Source organism: Canis aureus, chromosome 15 (genome assembly GCF_053574225.1).
Source record: "Canis aureus isolate CA01 chromosome 15, VMU_Caureus_v.1.0, whole genome shotgun sequence".
NCBI lineage: Eukaryota > Metazoa > Chordata > Mammalia > Carnivora > Canidae > Canis > Canis aureus.
The window spans coordinates 35,759,521-35,777,551 of NC_135625.1; the positions used below are offsets into that span (position 1 = coordinate 35,759,521).

The 18,031-nt window shown below is 42.1% G+C and overlaps 1 long non-coding RNA gene across 2 annotated transcripts in view; it reads left to right on the plus strand.

Moving 5' to 3' along the window:
• Window positions 1-15,512, plus strand: part of LOC144284512 (uncharacterized) — a 45,106-nt gene extending 29,594 nt beyond the window's left edge. For both annotated transcript variants that reach the window (XR_013352940.1, XR_013352941.1), the window contains 4 exons: window positions 430-524; window positions 4,390-4,458; window positions 13,692-13,761; window positions 15,324-15,512. This is a non-coding gene — a long non-coding RNA (uncharacterized LOC144284512). The remainder of the gene's footprint in view (window positions 1-429; window positions 525-4,389; window positions 4,459-13,691; window positions 13,762-15,323) is intronic.
• Window positions 15,513-18,031: the final 2,519 nt, after the last annotated feature.

Sequence of the window (18,031 nt, forward strand, 5' to 3'; positions counted from 1 at the left end):
CATGGGGCTTGACTTTACAGCCCTGAGATCATACCTGAGCTGAAATCAAGAGTTGGGTGCTTAACCAACTGAGCCACTCAGGCTCCTCTATACATTGTGTCTCTTAAAGCTTTCAGTTAATACTCTGTGTAAGAAATTTAGTAGTTTTAAACTTTCTGATGGCTATGATCACTGTTTGCAGGGTGAATATCTATAAATACTCTACTTGGATATGACAGCAAAAATCTGAGGAGATACCCAGTGGGGTCACTTTGTTGACTAACAGGCTTCTACATCCGTGTGAAGGCAAGCTGAGGGAGTGTCATCAGGCTGGCCCCCAATTCCCTTTGCGAAAATCTGCTTTATCTCACAAAGGAATGAGCACTTCTGCTTGAGAGACTTCAATTGCATCCTTTACTTACTATAGGTTTTTCTCTCCTTTTTCCATAGCAAGATGGACAAGCAGCCAGCATAATAAAGAGGTCACACGTAAACAAGCCTAAAGAATATAGACAACTATAAATTCTCTCTACATGAAGTTCAAGGTCTGCACTTGGAAATAAAGGAGCATGGAGCTCAAGAGTCTGCCTAGGAAGGCTGAGAGGGAGCTCTTCAGGGCTGTGGAAGGAAGGGGTGGGGAAAGTATTTGCTCAGCATCTGCAAATAAGTTTGCACGAAGATGAAAAGGTAGCAACATCTGAACGAGTGTTACAGGTGGCTGAATTAATTAACTCTAAATCCCAACACCCCTAAACATCCGGTGTTGGGATTAGGGAATCAGAGCTAGTTTACTAGTGAATCCCAAATCTCAGACATTATTTGGATTCAAATTGAAACTGTTGCAGATGGATCCAGGTGGGAAAAGGATTAGGGAAATAGGGTGGTTGGATGTTTTCTTTCTCCTTTGGGAAAAATGACAGACTCTGACTTCTTCTCCTTGTGTTTTCTCATACTTCTCATACTCTTTCTTCTTCATGTCTCTTCCACTGGCCATCCTTCTTCTTTTCCTTCTTCCATCATCCATCCATCCATCCATCCATCCATCCATCCATCCATCCATCCATCCAACCATCCATCTCTCTGCTTTCCTAGTCCACGGGATGCCTGTTCTCATGTCTTTTTACTCCTGTCAGCCCATCTTCGCCACTGCCAGGTCTCTACTCTCTTGTTACTTCACCCTTTTTTTTACTTGTGGTTTATTTTTGCTTCAGGGTGTAAGCTTGATGAGTGTCCCTCTATTCTGAACATGTGCTTCAATTAAAAAAAGTTAAAAAAAATATTGCCAGGATGAAAGTGAACGGCCACTGAGAATGCAGTAAAGAAGATGATTTCAAAGCCATGTCAGTGTGGAATGGTGAACCTCCACTGGCTGAACATATCAGTAGTGGATGGGGTTTTGGTTTCATGAGGACCAAGCATCCTATCGTCATATCGAAGGACATTGAATATCCTCAGCTTTTATGGCAATGCTTTTTGATGAAAAAGATGAGATTTAAGGGGAAAGTCAGTCAAGGCAATGTACTATATAGGTAGGGTTTTTGGAATGAGGGGTGGGATGAGATTATGAAAAAAGAATAGGTTGCATCAGAGTTCTTCCCAATTTTTCTTTGGGCCTCATGTCCTTGGGGATGGGCATTTGCTGTGTGAGCAGTGGCATTTGTAATGAACTCGGCTGTGGACTTATAATGAACTTGGCCATTTGTTAACTGTTTGACCTTGGGAATATTATTTAAATTTCTTAAGCTTTGGTTTACTTACCATATATATATTATAAAGATTTTATTTATTTGAGAGAGAGAAAGAGAGAGGGTTGGCAAGCAGGGGGAGTAGTAGAGGGAGAAAGAGAGAGAAGCAGACTCCCTGCTGAGCAGGGAGCCCAACATGGCCTCAATCCCAGGATCCTGAGATCATGACCTGAGGTGAAGGCAGACACTTCACCAATTGAGCTTATCCAGGCCCCCCTCGTTTATTTAGCTTAAAAAGGGAAGGGGATGATGAAAGCTACCTCAAGGGTTTGCAGAGGACATTCATGAGGTAACACCTGTGAAATGCCTGGAACTTAGTGTGTATTCAATAGGCAATAGCTGCTATTATTGATATTCCCATGGAAAAAAGGCCTATGCAAATACTTTGGTCATATTTAAAACACCCTGCTATTGAAATAATCACCCAGAAAATTCACATTCTTTTAGAAAGAAAGCTTTATATAAATACAAGTGAGGGACTCTCTGGGGGAGTTTTATATATTAGTGGAACAGCTTAGATTGATGCCTTAGACCAGGGCCAGCAAACTTCTCCTGTAAAGAGCCACAAAGTAAATATTTTAGGCTAGGTGGGTCACAGGCTCTGTTCCAACTCTGCATGTCTGCTGGTTGTACCCTGAAAGCAGCCTTAGACAGTATGTAAATGAACGAATGTGGCAGTGTTTCAATACAACTTCATTTATGGCTGCTGAAATTAGGATTTCATCTACTTTTCCTGTACCATGAAACATTATTTTTCTTTTGATGTTTTCTTTCCCCCCCAACCAAGGAAACCTGCAAAAAACATTCTTAGCCAAGTGGGCCATGCAGAGACAGGCAGCTGGTTAGATCTGACCTGTGGGTCGCAGTTTGCTGACCATAGTCTTAGAGCCACGAGATGCTAGGATGTCAGTTTGCTTCCTTCCTTTGGGAAGGTAGTCACAAGTGAGGACTCAGAGACATTCAGTGATGCGGCTGGAGTCTCTCTTGGCTGGGCAGCAGAGTGGAGATAAGGGCGTAGAACTTGAGACTACTGGTCTCATGACATTTGGTCCCTGCTATAATTTTGCTGACTTTGGTTTCTTCTTTGCTCTAAATCTTTCCTAGGTCATGATACTGTTATATTTGTTTCTCTCAGAATATGTTCCGGATCATCTTGTGTATTGATTTCTACAGAGGTCCCATTGCTGAGCACAGGAGGCAGACTCAGATGCCCTGGGGACCGGGAAGCTGACAGGCCTTGTCCCAGGCTATACAGGAAATGTGGCAGATTGGGGAGCTCAGGTCACATCTGCCAGAGAAAATCATCTTCATCTTAGATGACTGTGGCCTTCAAGTGTGAGCCCAGGGACTTCAGTCTCCTGACTTCTCAGGAAAATGCCAGAAATCTAAATTTTTATGTGGAATTTCAAGATACTAGCACAATTTTTAAAAAACCTGGGAGTGCCTGGGTGACTCAGTTCAGTTTAGCTCAGGTTATGATCTCAGGGTCCTGGGACTGAGCCCCACATCGGGCTCCCTGCTCAGCGAGGAGTCTGCTTCTCCCTCTGCACCTGCCCTTCCCCTTTTATGCGTGTACCCTCTCTCTGTCAAATAAATAAATAAAATATTAAAAAAAATTTAAAACGCCCATGATGACCAAGCAGAGCATGACGAAGGAGAGCCAGCCTTCAGGAGATCAGTCATGAACTTCATCTGAGACTGTCATTTCTTCATAGCATCACAGAAAAGTGAAATATAAATATTTTGAGAAGGCTTTCTTGCTTCGTTTAGAAATACATTTGTTAAAATGTATTTGTTCAAAGAATGACAAGTAACAATATTTGTTGGAAAGGTGACAGTAAGGCGCTGGTCTAGGACAAGCAGTGAGCCTTCATTTACCTTTTGACCCGTGTAATGATTGCGCTTGACAACAGACCTGCTGCTGGGCAACTCTCGAATTCCTGAGGGGCACTGAGCAGAAATTGCAAAGTGCCTCAGGGATGGGCTACACATTTTCAAATTTTAACTCGTGGTTTGCTTGAAGCTTCCTGAAACCTTGTGTTGCTGTTCCTTCTTCACCGACAGAGTGCCAAGGATCATGGCAGTTGTTCTGTTTGTTGAATAACTGACACTCTGTGGTGCCTCATTTTCCCTCTTTTTACTGATACCTAAAGTGATACAGTCCTGTCTGAGGTGCCACCGCACCGAGGGGGCCTTAGAGCTGATGGGGACGACACCGCAGCTGGGATGGTGTCCCTGGGAAAGAGAGGAGGGCCCGTGGGACAGTGACAGAATGGTTGGGCAGAAATCAGCTAACTTACAGGTCCCTGGGTTTGGACGCTCAGGATAAGCCAGACTGGCTACATGGCAATCATCTGGGAGATTAGGGATTTCTGGGCCTCATCCTTACACTCTGATTAGTGAGTCTGGATCCATATGGGGATGTGCACTTAAAAAATCTACCCAGATGCTTCGGATGTTCAGCCAGGTTTGGGAACCACTAGCCAACACTGGTTTTAGTGTCTTAGTTCTAGGATCAGGAAGACTTTTAGAATTCCCGAGGCAACCAGTTGGGGTGTGGAGCCCGAGCTAGGAAACACTATGAGGGGTGCTCTAGGTTTTCACGCAAGTACTAGAAACCACCAAAGTGGAAACTTGAGATGTAAACAAAACATACTTTCTATAGATGGAGCAAAGTCTCGATCAAGGAAGAAACCAATGTCAGAGGATTCTGAGAGCAGCTCAAATGGCTCAGGTAGTCCTTTCTGTTCATTACTCATAAGTCTCTACAGACCTGCAATCTTACTTTAATATCCGAATAGATATGACTACATCTTAATTACCCATATTTGAAAATTGAACATACAAACTCAACAATGGCCAATGGGCCATTTTTTGCTGATAGGGTTAAATTTAAGTTTTTTCCTTCTGCCTCTGTCTTATCAAATGTCGTTGTCCATGACTTCCCTGACAGAAATTTTTCTTCAGCAATATCGGTTCTTATCTATCATCTCTCTCTCTCTCTCTCTCCTACTGTTCCTTTGGACTTCCTCTGTCACTAGTAAGTCATACCCACTCTTCTAGCTCATACTCTTGTTGGCTTTCCCTTCTGTGTTCTTGCAGCAGTTATGATTAGTGCTATGTGGATAATCAATTGTATACTGATTTATGTTATAGTCTAAAAAGTGGCTTCTTATTTACAAAAGCAAATATATACATTGTAAAGCAAGTTCAAAGCTACAGCTTTTCAGATGAAAAGAAAGCTCTCCCTTTGTCTCCTACGTCCAACCTCTTTTACTTCCTGCGACTACATTTTCTGAGCTTTTTATATACATATATACACACAATAGGCATATGTTGATGTGTTATCATTTTTAAGAATGAAAAGCCATAAATAATTTTTAAGTTATGTAATATATTTTGTTTTTATGTGAAATTACTGGAACGCAGATGTCACTGACAACATTCTCAATACTAGAATTACTCTAACAGGTATTGAGTTGAGGGGCACCTGCGTGGCTCAATGGTTAAGTGTCTGCCTTTGGCTTAGGTCATGATCCCAGGGTTCCAGGATCGAGTTCTGCATCAGGCTCTCCTCAGGGAACTTGCTTCTCTCTCTGCCTATGTCTCTGCCTCTCTCTCTCATGAATAAATAAATAAAATCTTTAAAAAAAGAGTATTGAGTTGGGTCATGTTATTAAGGTTGAAGGACAAAAAAGACTTCAACCACAGTAATCCTTTTATGTGCTACCAATTTACATTGTCAATCTAACATGCTATGACTGAAAAATAAATAAAAGCAATGTATTGGATATTTTTGGGCCAAAGGGTACGCACACTTTAAATGCTTTTTGATATACATCAGGCATTTGAAAAATTTATACTTGTTTATCCTTATTTCTGCAGTGTAAGAGAGGATGTATTTTCCCCCACCCTGCCACAATGGATATATATGTATGTATATACATATACATGTACATATATGTATATACATATATACATATATATGTATGAATATAATTGGATATCCAATTATATTCATATATAAATTCATATATAAATTTGGAGGGAGGCAAGTTCAATACTCCTTTAAGCCATCTCTTAGTTATTATCCTGTACTTTTTATGCTGTACAAAGACCATTCACAAATATCATCATTATTATTCACAAATAATTTTTATCATCTTTGATCCTCGTGGCAATGCCAAGAGTAGGAAGGGTAGATATTTTCTTCTCACTTTACAGAAGAGAAGATCAAACTCAGAGAAGTCAAATAACTCAGGCAGTTTGCATGGTTTGCAAGAGAGCTCGGAAAAGATAGGTCCTCTGTGTCTTCTCTGCTGCTTTCAGGTACCCCTCCAGATATTTCCCTTGGAGAGAACAGTGTGGGAGCCAGGGTACCCAGGATTCCCCATCTGAGAGGTGCTGTGGAGTTGGGGACCCCAGCCTGGCTCAGCTGCTGCTGCCCATCTCGTGAGATTCTAGATGCTCTCTGGAATTTTCTTATTTGGGCTGCCTATATGCCTACTAATATTTCACTGTAAAGGCCACAGATTTGATTTCCCTCTTTTAATGAAGAGTAATATTAAGGACACATTGAAGAAAATATGAAAGATCAGCCACGTTCTTCATTAATCATAGTAGGTTCTGTGACCTCAAGGTAGAAGAGAAAACTGAAGGAGGACAACTGAGAGCAGGAAAGGGAAGAGGTTTGGGGCGCATGTGTTTCAGTTACTGACTGGGCAGTCCACGCCTGCCCTCCCCTAAGCTGCCAGGCAGTGTTAGCAGAGTGATGGAGAGGGGCCTGCCCCTCTGGCACTCCAGCAAACCTTGCTAATGTAATGGAAATGATAATTATTCCCAGTCCCAGGCATTTCATTTCCTCCGGACTGCAGGGGTATTAAAGTTGATTAAATACATATGCTTTGGGTAGACAGCTCCTCCAGTCACATATGGAGTGATCAGTTGTCTTTGTGCTCAGAAAGAGCGAGACCCAAGACCACAGGAGCCAGGCGAAGCCTGAACTGGGGTGAGGAGCTAGGGATTGAGAGGGTCCAAGTCCTTTGTTACAGGCAAGACAGAGGCACAAACCCAAAGACTAAAAAAAAAAAAAAAAACTCCCTATATCATTGTACAGGTTAAAAAAAAATCTCAAAAATGTTTATTACAGTTAAAATTCAACTTCAATTTTAATAGAATTTGTCATTTCCTTCTCCTTCCAAAAATACATATTGGACAAATATGAATAATTTATACCCATTTGTCTAAAACTTACAATTTAGGTACAAATGTATGCATGTGCAGTCTTGGATTATAGATTGCAAGGACAGGTACATTCTACAGAGTGTGGGCAATGACTCATATGTCCCCAGGATTCAGTTGTTTTTAAAAAATATGTTTCTTAAAATGATTGTTCTATTCTGTAACATTTCTCAAGGCCCAGAAGTAATGTTTGTCTCATTTGGAATTATATGTTTAATTAATAACAGCTTGATTTTCCACACCATTGACATGAGGCAATGTTAAGAGGCTACTAGAAACAGGCTTGGGAATAGTTGATGCCGGATCTTGAGAGGAAACCTTTGAATACTCCACTTCTTACTTGTCAGCTTCAACCAGTCTCTCTAGGTATTGATGTAGTAAGGAGCAGCAGCTCACAGCTTCACTGGCATTGATGGGCGTGGTGGCTTCACGTCCAGGCTGGATTGCAAGGTGGGTATTTGGGGCAATGGTTGTGCTGGTTATTCTCTGGGGTTCTGAGATATTTTGTTTGGCACATGGTACTTGGTTCAGAAAGTCCCTTCATTCCATATATTAGAATACATATACACATATATATGTATATATATAATCTATGAAAAGGGAATTTGTATAACTGGGTACACAAAAGTCTTTAAAAATATTTTTAATATCTAAAATATCAAATTTTAAAAATGCACATTTTTGCCAATAATAGGGCTTCCGATTTTTTAACTCTTGAAAACATATTTTTGTTTGTGTGTTTTAATTTAAAAAAATTGGGATCCCTGGGTGGCGCGGCGGTTTGGCGCCTGCCTTTGGCCCAGGGCGCGATCCTGGAGACCCGGGATCGAATCCCACATCGGGCTCCCGGTGCTTGGAGCCTGCTTCTCCCTCTGCCTGTGTCTCTGCCTCTCTCTCTCTCTCCGTGTGACTATCATGAATAAATAAATTTAAAAAAAATAAAAAAAAAATTAAGAAGTTAAGATCACCCCAATCCTGTCATTCAGAAATAACCAATGTTAATATTTTGAGGTATTTACTTTTTTCATTCATGACTTTCGATAGAGTTGCAACCATAAGAATTTATCCTCCATGAAAAGGCATAGAGGAGACTTAAATGTACATCACTCAATGAAACAAGAATTGACCTTGAGTTTTTGTATAGACATTTTCCCACATCTTGAAACTATTTTAAAATATAATTTTAATAGCTTCACACAGGAGGGCCTGGGTGATTCAGCTGGTTAAGCGTCTGACTTCAGCTCAGATCATGATCTCAGGGTCCTAGGATTGAGCCCTGTGTCAGGCTCCATGCTCAGTGGGGAGTCTACTTGTCCCTCTGCCCCTCCCCTGGATCATGTGTGCACTATTCCTCTCTCAAATAAATAAATAAAATCTTAAGAAAAAATAGTTTCACACAAACTTAGCTTTAAAGTATTTGTTTTTCTTGATTATAAAAGTAATTTTAGAAAATTAGGAAAATTGAAAACATAAAGAACATAAATCACAGAAGAGCCCATCAAGTGATAATCAATTTTAATATTTTTGGTGTATTTCTCTCTCAATTTCCTCCTCTCCTTCCCTCCTTTTATACCAATATACATGTTATACATACACATGCACACACATCACTATGATTATCTATATGTGTGGCTGTGCCAAATTTTGGAAAAAAGAATGATTTCTAAACTTTTGTTTTAAACCTAGTTGTTTGAGTTTTTCCAAAGGCATTACCAAATTTTTGAAAACCATAATTTAATGGCTATATAATATTTTATAATTTTCTTAACTAATCTTATATTGCTGATATTTAAATTTGTTGCAAATTTTCATTGTAAATATTGAAACAAACTGCATTTGTATGTAAAGACTTGTGAGCCCATCATTACAGCCTTTCCTAGGACATTTTCTTAGAAGGAGGATAGTAGGGTTGAAAGAAACATGGTAAGGCTCCTGCCATGCACTGCAGATGACCTCCAGAAGCTTTTCCACACCTTCTCAGAAGACTCCAGTGGGCTTATCACACTGAGCTTAGCCCTATGGTATTTCCTGCCTGCCTTATTGCTGCTCATCTAGTGAGCAAAGACCAGCTATTCTTCTTCTTTTTTAAAATTAGAATTAACAATTTTTTTATTGAATAAAAACAATTGACATATGATATTAAATTAATTTTATGTATATAGCCTAGTGATTTGACATTTGTATACATTGTAAATTGATTACTACAAGTCTGGTTACCATTTGTTCTCATTCAAAGTTAATACAATATTATTGATTATATTCCCCGTGCTGTACATTACATCCCCATGACTTATTTTGTAGCTGGATGTTTATACCTTTAGAGCACCTTCACCCATTATGCCTACACCCTCTTGACCCCCTCCCCCCAGTACCCCTTTCCTCAGGCAACCACCACTCTTTCCTGTATCTATGAATCTGGGTTTTGTTTTGTTTTGTTTTGTGTTTTAGATTTCACTTAGAAGTGAAATCATGGGGTATTTGTCTTTCTCTGTCTGACTTATTCACTTAGCATCATACACTCAAGATCCATCCAGGTTCTAAATGGCAAGATTTTCTTTTTTTTTTTTATTGCTGAGTAGTCCATATATATATATATATGGAATGCAAAAACACACAGCGTATCTTTATCCTATCAATGGACATTTGTTTCTATACCTTGGCTATTGTAAATGATGCTACAATGAACATAAGGGTGCATATCTCTTTCTGGATTAGTGTTTTCATTTTCTTCAGATAGATATTCTAGAAGTGGAATTGCTGCCATTAATTTTTTTTTTTAATTTTTAAAAGACTTATTTATTTTAGAGAGAGAGGGAAAGATCACAAGTTGGGGGAGGTGCAGAGGGAGAGAATCTTTAAGCAGACTCGCTGCTGAGCAAGGAGGGGGGCTCTATCCCAGGACCCTGAGATCATGACCTGAGCCTAAAGCAAGAGTCAGGCGCTTGATAGACTGAACCACCTGGGCTCCCTGTATTGCTGCCATTTTTAAAAGATGAAGAAATGGTGGTCCAGGCAACCTCACATGGAGAAATAAGCAGTTAAGAGGGGGGCAGCTAAGTAATCTGAGTCTTAGCTCATTGCCAGATCCTTAAAACAAAATAAAGTAAAATAAACACAGTTTGTGATGTCCAGAGGCAATGGAGCTGATAAGAAGCAACAAGAGAGATACAAATCAACAGGTCTTCTGGTGCTTTTGCTGGCCAGTTAGAGACTCCAAGGGGAGGCAACAAAATTACTGTTGCTCTGGTGTGTAATTGGCTCAGTCTGTCTAGGGAAAAAAGTGTGAGAGCTCTAATTTGCAGAAGTCACAAACTAAAGTGTGTGGAAATGTACTTAAAAAAAAAATCAAAGTGCTGAGATGGCTTTGTTTCCCAATAACCACAATAGAAATTTGGGATAGTTATAGTTTTAATCAGATGGTTAGGGAATCCATGTGGTTATTCTCTTGATGGTTGTACTTTCTCCTTTTTTATAAAGAAGGCACTAGACAAGGTTCCTCAGGATGAATGTTTCTGACCTAGATTAAACGAATAAAAAGCAAAACTCAAGCTGTTAACTCTTTATTGGCTGCACTGATTACTAAATTTAGCACAGACACTGGGTATTCTATTCCACAGCTGCCCCCCCCCCATCCTGCTCACATCTGGATCAATTTCCTGAGTCCTGGCAGCCTGAGCTGGTGTTTCACTGAAGGATATTTACTCCCACACAGCTGTTCAGCAGTAGGAGCAGAAAATCAACTCAGATACAATTAATACCGTGTTGTAATAAGGAGACGTCACCATGAGAAACAGTTGCTGAATTGATTCTGATGATACCGGGGAGGGTAGCTATAATGATAATGGTGATTAATATAACCATTACTGGGTGCAGGCTCAAAGAAGGAGCATATTTTTTATCCTGCCTTTGTTTATGCTGGTGCAATCTTTCATGCTCCAGTTATCCACGTACATCATTGACAAAAAGACATTCAGTATAATTCAGGTAGATGATGGGATGACACCCAAATGCCAGTATGATTTTTTTTTCCTGATAGAGATAACCTTGTCTGAAATCGCCAAAGTTCTCAAAAAATAGAATCTTGTAACAAGAATGGTCTGACTTGCTGAAACTCCTCTGTAAGAGAGGGCTGGAGGAGACTCTGATTGTTCAGTATCCTCCCTGTCTTGGGGGAGCACGATTAGAACTCTATAACTGGGCAGTCCAGGTGGCTCAATGGTTTAGTGTGGCCTTCAGCCCCGGGTGTGGTCCTGCCTGGAGACCCGGGATCGAGTCCCACATCAGGTTCCCTGCATGGAGCCTGCTTCTCCCTTTGCTTGTGTCTCTGCCTTTCTCTCTCTCTCTCTCTGTGTGTCTCTCATGAATAAATAAATAAAATCTTAAAAAAAAAAAAAAAGAACTCCTTAACCGGACACCATACCTCCATTGCCTGTGGGAGTTCCTCTGTGGATGCTGTCACTGCATGAGGGCGAGTCCTTTTTTTTGAAATTTTTAAAAAAGATTATTTATTAGAGACAGAGAGAGAGAGAGAGAGCATGAGCAGTGGGGGGAAGTAGGGAGGGCGAGAGCAGGAGGAGAGGGAGAAGCAGACTTCCCACGGAGCAGGGAGCCCCAGGTGGGCTCCATCCCATGATCCCATGACCCTGAGATCAGGACCTGAGCTTGAAGGCAGATGCTTGACGCTTAAATGGTCTGAGCCACTCAGGTGCCCCAGGAGGGTGATTCTTCAGGCAAACCTGGCTTGAGAGCTGCAGACCATTTAGCAGCTGCAGACCATTCATGCTGCTGGCCCCCAGTCATTGTGACAACCTAAAATAATCCTGTACATTTCCAGATTGCTTACTCCACATGGAGATCCATTGGCCTGGGTAATGGGGGTCACCAAACTTTGTTCAGTTTAATTGACTTTTAAGGTTGAAAAGAACAGCTAAAATCTGTGCATCCAATTCTTATTTCACAGATGAAGTGTAGGGATTTGTGATCCTTTAAGACTCTCTCATAAAATGGATGCCTAAAATCCCACCAGCGGAGATTAAGTTATGGATGGGAGCATAAAAGCACTCACTCTGACATCTTATTGTCTGCGTTGGAATCCTGGCTTCTCCCCTTTGCAGCTGGGTGATCATGAGGGCATTACTGAACCTCGTGCTGCAGTGTTGTCATGATTAAAATGGAGACAAGGTAGTATGTGCCTCACAGGGTTGTGGTGATGGTTAGTTAAGGAATACCTGTGAGAGACTGCCACGAGATGAGCACTCCATAAACCTTTGCTTTGTGCATGTGTGTGAGCATGCGCATGTGGTCCATGTTCAGTAGGAGCTGGACTTGAGTTACGTAGGAACAGTGGCTGCCAGAGCCAGCCAGCTTTTGTGACCCACACGGAAGTCCTGGCTGGGAGAGAAGAACATGGAGAAAAGATTGGGCGTTACCTATGTTTGCTGCTAGGCTCACCATTATATCTGCCTCTCCTAGATTGCACATGGCCGAGAAGAGAAACAAAGCTTGTTAGAGTCTGCCTCCAAGTGGGTAGAGGTGTTACAACCAGCGGTGGTGTGTCTCAGAGCTCCCTCACAGGCTAGCGAGTCTCAAACTTGACTGTGAAGGGAAAATGACAAATACAGATTCCTGCAATCCAGCTTCTTGAACTCCAGTGGTTTCAAGTGAGCCCCATATTTTGCATTTTCAAACAAACTCTCCAGGTGATTCTGAAGTAGGTGTCTCATTTGAAAAACAGTGACCCCAAAAATGTTTTTATTTTTAAAGATGAGAGGACATGATGCCCTCAGCCAACCAGCATCTTGGTGGCAGTGTGGGGCCTGGGAGCTAGGCAGCCTGGTAGCTTCCTGCAGGCTTCTCTCCAACGGCCCAGACCATGTAGAGGAGGCGCAGGCAGGCAACTGTCCCACAACTCGGCATTGTGACTTCTCTGATTCTCTAGTTCTCTGGCCTCGGGGCCTTTTAGTTTCTTCATTCAAGCTTCCAACCCCCTAATTTGGCCATCAGAAGTAAATCCTGGAGGATCATTTTGTGAGCATTTCTTAAAAGGATCTTGAGACATTTACTGTAATGAGTAGTGGCATTTGGCCCACCTGAAGAGAATCAAAGAAGGATGGAAGGTCAGGGAATGAGAGGCTGTGGTTACTGCACAGTGCTGCTGCGGTTGCTTGTGGAGCCCATCCCTCTGCCACCTGCCACCCCCACCCATCATAGGTAGGGCCACCAGAGAAAGGTTTTGGTTATTGGGATCCCACTTGCCACCATGTCACCAAAAAATGTGCATAAGTATACATATATATTTCTTTTTTGAAAGAGAGAGAGAGAGAGAGACAACACTTGCAGGGGTTGGGGAGGGATAAAGGAAGAGGGAGGAGAAGGAGAGAGAATCTTAGGTAGGCTCCACGCCCAGCGTCTGCACTGGATGTGGGGTTCCATCTTACGACCTCGAGATCATGACCTGAGCTGAAATCAAGAGATGGACACTTAACCAACTGAGCTACCCAGGTGCCCCTGGTTCATTTTTAAATGAACTTAATAGTGAGAAGATAAACTTCACTTCCTAACTCACTGCCAGCAAACTCACTCTGAACATTGTGTGCACCTGCCAATTCATATTTCTTGGTCACGCAACCACTCATTTATTGGCATTCTGTGCAGAGGCAGCTGGATACCAGCCTCCTTTCTTAATAAAATAATGTTAATGACAATAATATATCTCATTTTTTACAGTGTGTCAGATACTATGCCAAAGGCATGCTATATGTAATTTCTCATTTAATCTACACCAAAACCCTGTGGGGTAAGTAGTGTTATTACCATTTTATGAATGTAACACTGAGGCTTGGTAAGGTTAAGTCATTTGTCCAAGGTTATACTATAAGTAAGTGGTTCAGGAAGGGCCCAAGTAAGGTAAAACCCTCCCACCCCGCTAACTGCTAGGCCACATTCATTGTTTTTTTTTTTTAAGATTTTATTTATTTGAGAGAGAGAGAATGAGTGGTGGGGAGTGGCAGAGGGAGAAGGAGAAGCAGACCCCCTGCTGAGCAGGAATCCCAATGTGGGGCTCGATCTCAGGACCCTGAGTTGATGACCTGAGCCAAAGGCAGATGCTTAACCCACTGAGCCTCCCAGGCACCCCTGTTAGGCCCATATTCTTGATCAGTGTGTTCTACTGCAATTCGCAAAAACTCCATGCCTTCCCACTCCTGCCTGGGATAGGCATGCCTCACATGGGGTGGGGATGGAATGATGGGTTTGGTGCTTGGGGTCCATCACAGTTCCTCCTGTTAGTGACATTTCTCCCATATTTGGAAACTGCAACCCACTTTAGGACCTTCCTGAAGTTAGAAATGGAGACAATAGAGGAGAGGAAAAAGCAAAGGGTGAGGGATCTGGGAAAGTAGAGAGAATGCCATTTGGTTGGACCCAGTTGACAAGAGAATGGAAAGTCCCATTGAGTTCCCAATGAGTTTTTCTTGACTTTAACCCTGAGGTGAAGGGGCTCAGAGAGCACTGGGATGTGGGGAGAGATGGAAGCGGAAGGATGGAAGATGTGAGCTTTGGAAAAATGAGACATGTTTTTGTCTTTAGTCATGTCTCTTGGTGAAATCCAGCTTCCAAACAGGCAGCAGGCCATAGATACCGACTCCTTCCTCTGGTCCAGTGGGCCAGTCTCCTTGTGGGTCAGTCCCACTGACTTTTTACTCCTCAGAGCTCCCTGTGCCTTGAAAGGCCAGAACTGGCTTTGCCTTATGATAAATACCAATAACCTTGAGCCATCTGTCTTGCTTTGGCCTTCCTCACATGGTGGTGACTCCTTTCCAATCCTTCTTTTTCTGCTCATCAGCCACCATGCTTCTCATGGTCCACTCAATGGAGGAAGGAGACAGAGATAGATTCTTAAGTGGCCGGATAGCTAGAGTCCAGACCGACATGTTCTTCCTCCCCCTTCTATTCCTCAACCACCAACAGGTGGGTGTAGAGAAGCTCATATCTTCCTTTGTGAGCAAAACCTTGCAGAATTTCTCTCCCCTGGCCATCTTGCCAAATTCAGCCATAATCCAACATAGGAGAGCATAAACAGAACCGAGTAATATATTTATTAGCTCTGATCCGTATAGCCTGGGAACCCAGTGTGACAGAGCACCAACCTCACAGCTGGCTTCCTGCTTCTACCCTTGACTCCCCAGGGTGTATTTTGGATCACATCATTGCACATCTGTGTTCTAAACCAGCCAAGGATTCCCTTCTCACTCAGAATAAAATCCAAGCTTCTTATCATGGCTTATCCTTCACAATACCTTTTTGGCTCACTGACACTTCTCTCTTATCCTCTCTCTCCCCTCACCCACCCTCCACCAGCCACATCAGCCTCTTTGCTGTTACTCAAGAAGCAGAGATGATCCTACTTCAGCTACGCATTTACTCCTTCCTCTGCCTGGAATGCTCCTTTCCAGCCATCCATATCAACTGCCCCCCCCCCCCTTCTTCAAGGATTCCTTCAAGACAACATCAGAGAGGTCATCCATGATTACCCTAAATAAAATAACATCGCATTCCTGTTACTACTCTCACCTTTAACTATTATTAGTTTTTTATAGCACTTACAGTCATATCTGTTATGTTTGTTTACTTATTGTCTGAATGTACCCTCCTAGTTTCTAAGCTTAATACGAGCAGGGACATTGTGTGTTTCTATCACAAGTGTCTAGAATAGAGGCTGGCACACAGGAGGTGCTCAATCAGTACTTGCTGAATGAATGAGTGTATAAGGTGCCCTAAGCCAAAAGTCATATGAGGAGAGCAGGTGTGACTAGGTAATTTAGTGATTGCTGAGTTCCCAGTCTTCTTCCTCTATCAGAACTTACATATCGTTCAATCCTTCCACACATATCTTGATGGAGTATTGCAAAAAATGGCCACAATTTCTTTCGCTCTCTGTACTCATGCTCTTGTAGTGTGACTTTGTAGCTGCTTTTAAAAAGTGAGTCATAACTCTTGAACCAAACTTGTGACTTGCTTTGGTCAGTGGACACCAACAAACATGAAACACTCACAGATTTGAAAAATGTTTGCACAATGAAACCCTGCTGCTCTTGAGACCCTAAACCGTCATGTGAGCAAGACTTGACTGGTCTGAAGCATAATAAGAGGCACGTGGTCCTGTGGCCCCAGAGCCCCAGTGAGCCTCACACTTAGAAGCTGAGTCCCTGACTTCAGACACACGAGCACCAGAGGAGCTGCCTAGAAGAACCAGTCCAAATTGCATGACCTAAATGGCCACCAAGTTTGGAGTGGTTTGTTTCATGGCACAAGCTAGCTTCTGATATATATGTGAGCAGAGTTAAATAATGAGAGAAAAGGACTTCGTTGATTTTAGCATCTGCTAGTGTAAGGTTTCATAATTACAATCACCCGGTCTAGCCTAAAAGGTATTTTCACTGTAGGGCCATGCAGCCAATATACCTGGCCTTGAATGATGCTTCTTCAGTGCAGAGAATTAGTGCTTTTTACCTCTCCTGGTATCCTTTCTCTTTAGAAACAGAGAGGCATGTTGCAAAGCAGGTGCATCTCTATGGCTTTAGGACCTAAGCAAGGCAGATCATAGTGGCAAGAGAATTTCATAATTACATAAATTTTCTTCTAGAAAGGTAGAGATAAAGATGTTAGAGCTCTAATCTTTGAGGAGTTATAGAAGGAAATAGGAGCATCAGCCAGGTGGGACACTATTTTTCCTGGCGTTACTCATCCCAGGACTAATCCCCTCATAAATGAAAGGTAGGGCACCAGTAGAAGAAGAAAGATTGAAAAATCAAAGCCTGTGGTAGCACCGAGTTGTTGGGGTCACTTGTGAAATCCAGCAATGTAGGAAACATTATTTCTTTTCACTGTCATGAGCCAGTTTTGTGACTGTGAGTGAACCTTTTTATATATGGAAACTTCAGGTTATTTATCATAAAGCATAAATATCTGGCTGCTTGCCACAGTTTCTGGATGGGTGTTCTAGAACTTGTCATGAGGCTGGGATGTGCCAGTTCAGAGACTTGCCTGTGTGAGTGGTGTTGGTTAGGAGCAATTTGGTGTCTGCCCTAGTCAATGAGTGTATTTGGGTGGGGATGGGAGCTGTCTTTTGTTTAGAACCTGGCTGGTGGGCCCGGGGGAGTGGTGGATATTTATGGCATCATATGGAGCCAGACTGCAGGAGTCTAATAATAGCTAAACTGTCTAATATGTTGAAGGCTATTACATATCTTTGAAATTCATGCTTGTTGGCATGCAGTGGAATAAATCCTCTGTATCGTACTGCCAGTATACTTACATACAAAAAGGAAAGGTAGTGCATTGGTCTCAGAAGGAACATCGGAACCCAGCTGATGGATAATCCAGCTGTATAGTGATTGAGGGGTGACCTGGGAAGGAAAACATGGGATATATTGATTGATTCCTGGAAAGTCAGCTGCACAATGAGATGAGTGAGCTACAAGAATGCCTCCACTCACTCACCAAAACCTTTCTACTGCTTTCACTCCCGGGAGCACTCACTGGGGGAAATGACCATTTTTGTTATAGGTTCTCAACAAATCCAGGAAGCTTCCTCAGGAAGTAGTTAAGAATGTATCTGGGCTCTGGGAGAAACAATTCTTTCTCATTCAACAATTATTTATTGAACGTTTACTGTGGGTCAGGCACTGTTGTAGGCACTTAAAGTGCATCAGGAAATAAATCCCACAAAGATTCCTGTCCTAGGGGTGGATTGTGTGTTTGGAAACTGAAAATAAGTAATAAACATAACAAAGTAAGTAAATAAGAAGGTTTGTCAAAAGGAGATATGTGTTATGGGGAAAAAAAGCTAAAGTAGAGATAAGAAGCATCAGGAAGGCTAGGGGGTGGGGATAGGGCAGTTGTGTTAAAAAAAGTGGTTGGTGTGGCCCTCACTGAGAAGGTGAGGTCTGAGCAAGCCCTGGAGGAGGTGAGGCCCAAATTCAGCATGGAGAGATGGTTAGCACATTTGTTTGCCATTGTATCTGTCCTCCCAAGAATCTAGTCCAATATTTTATACATAGTAGTGG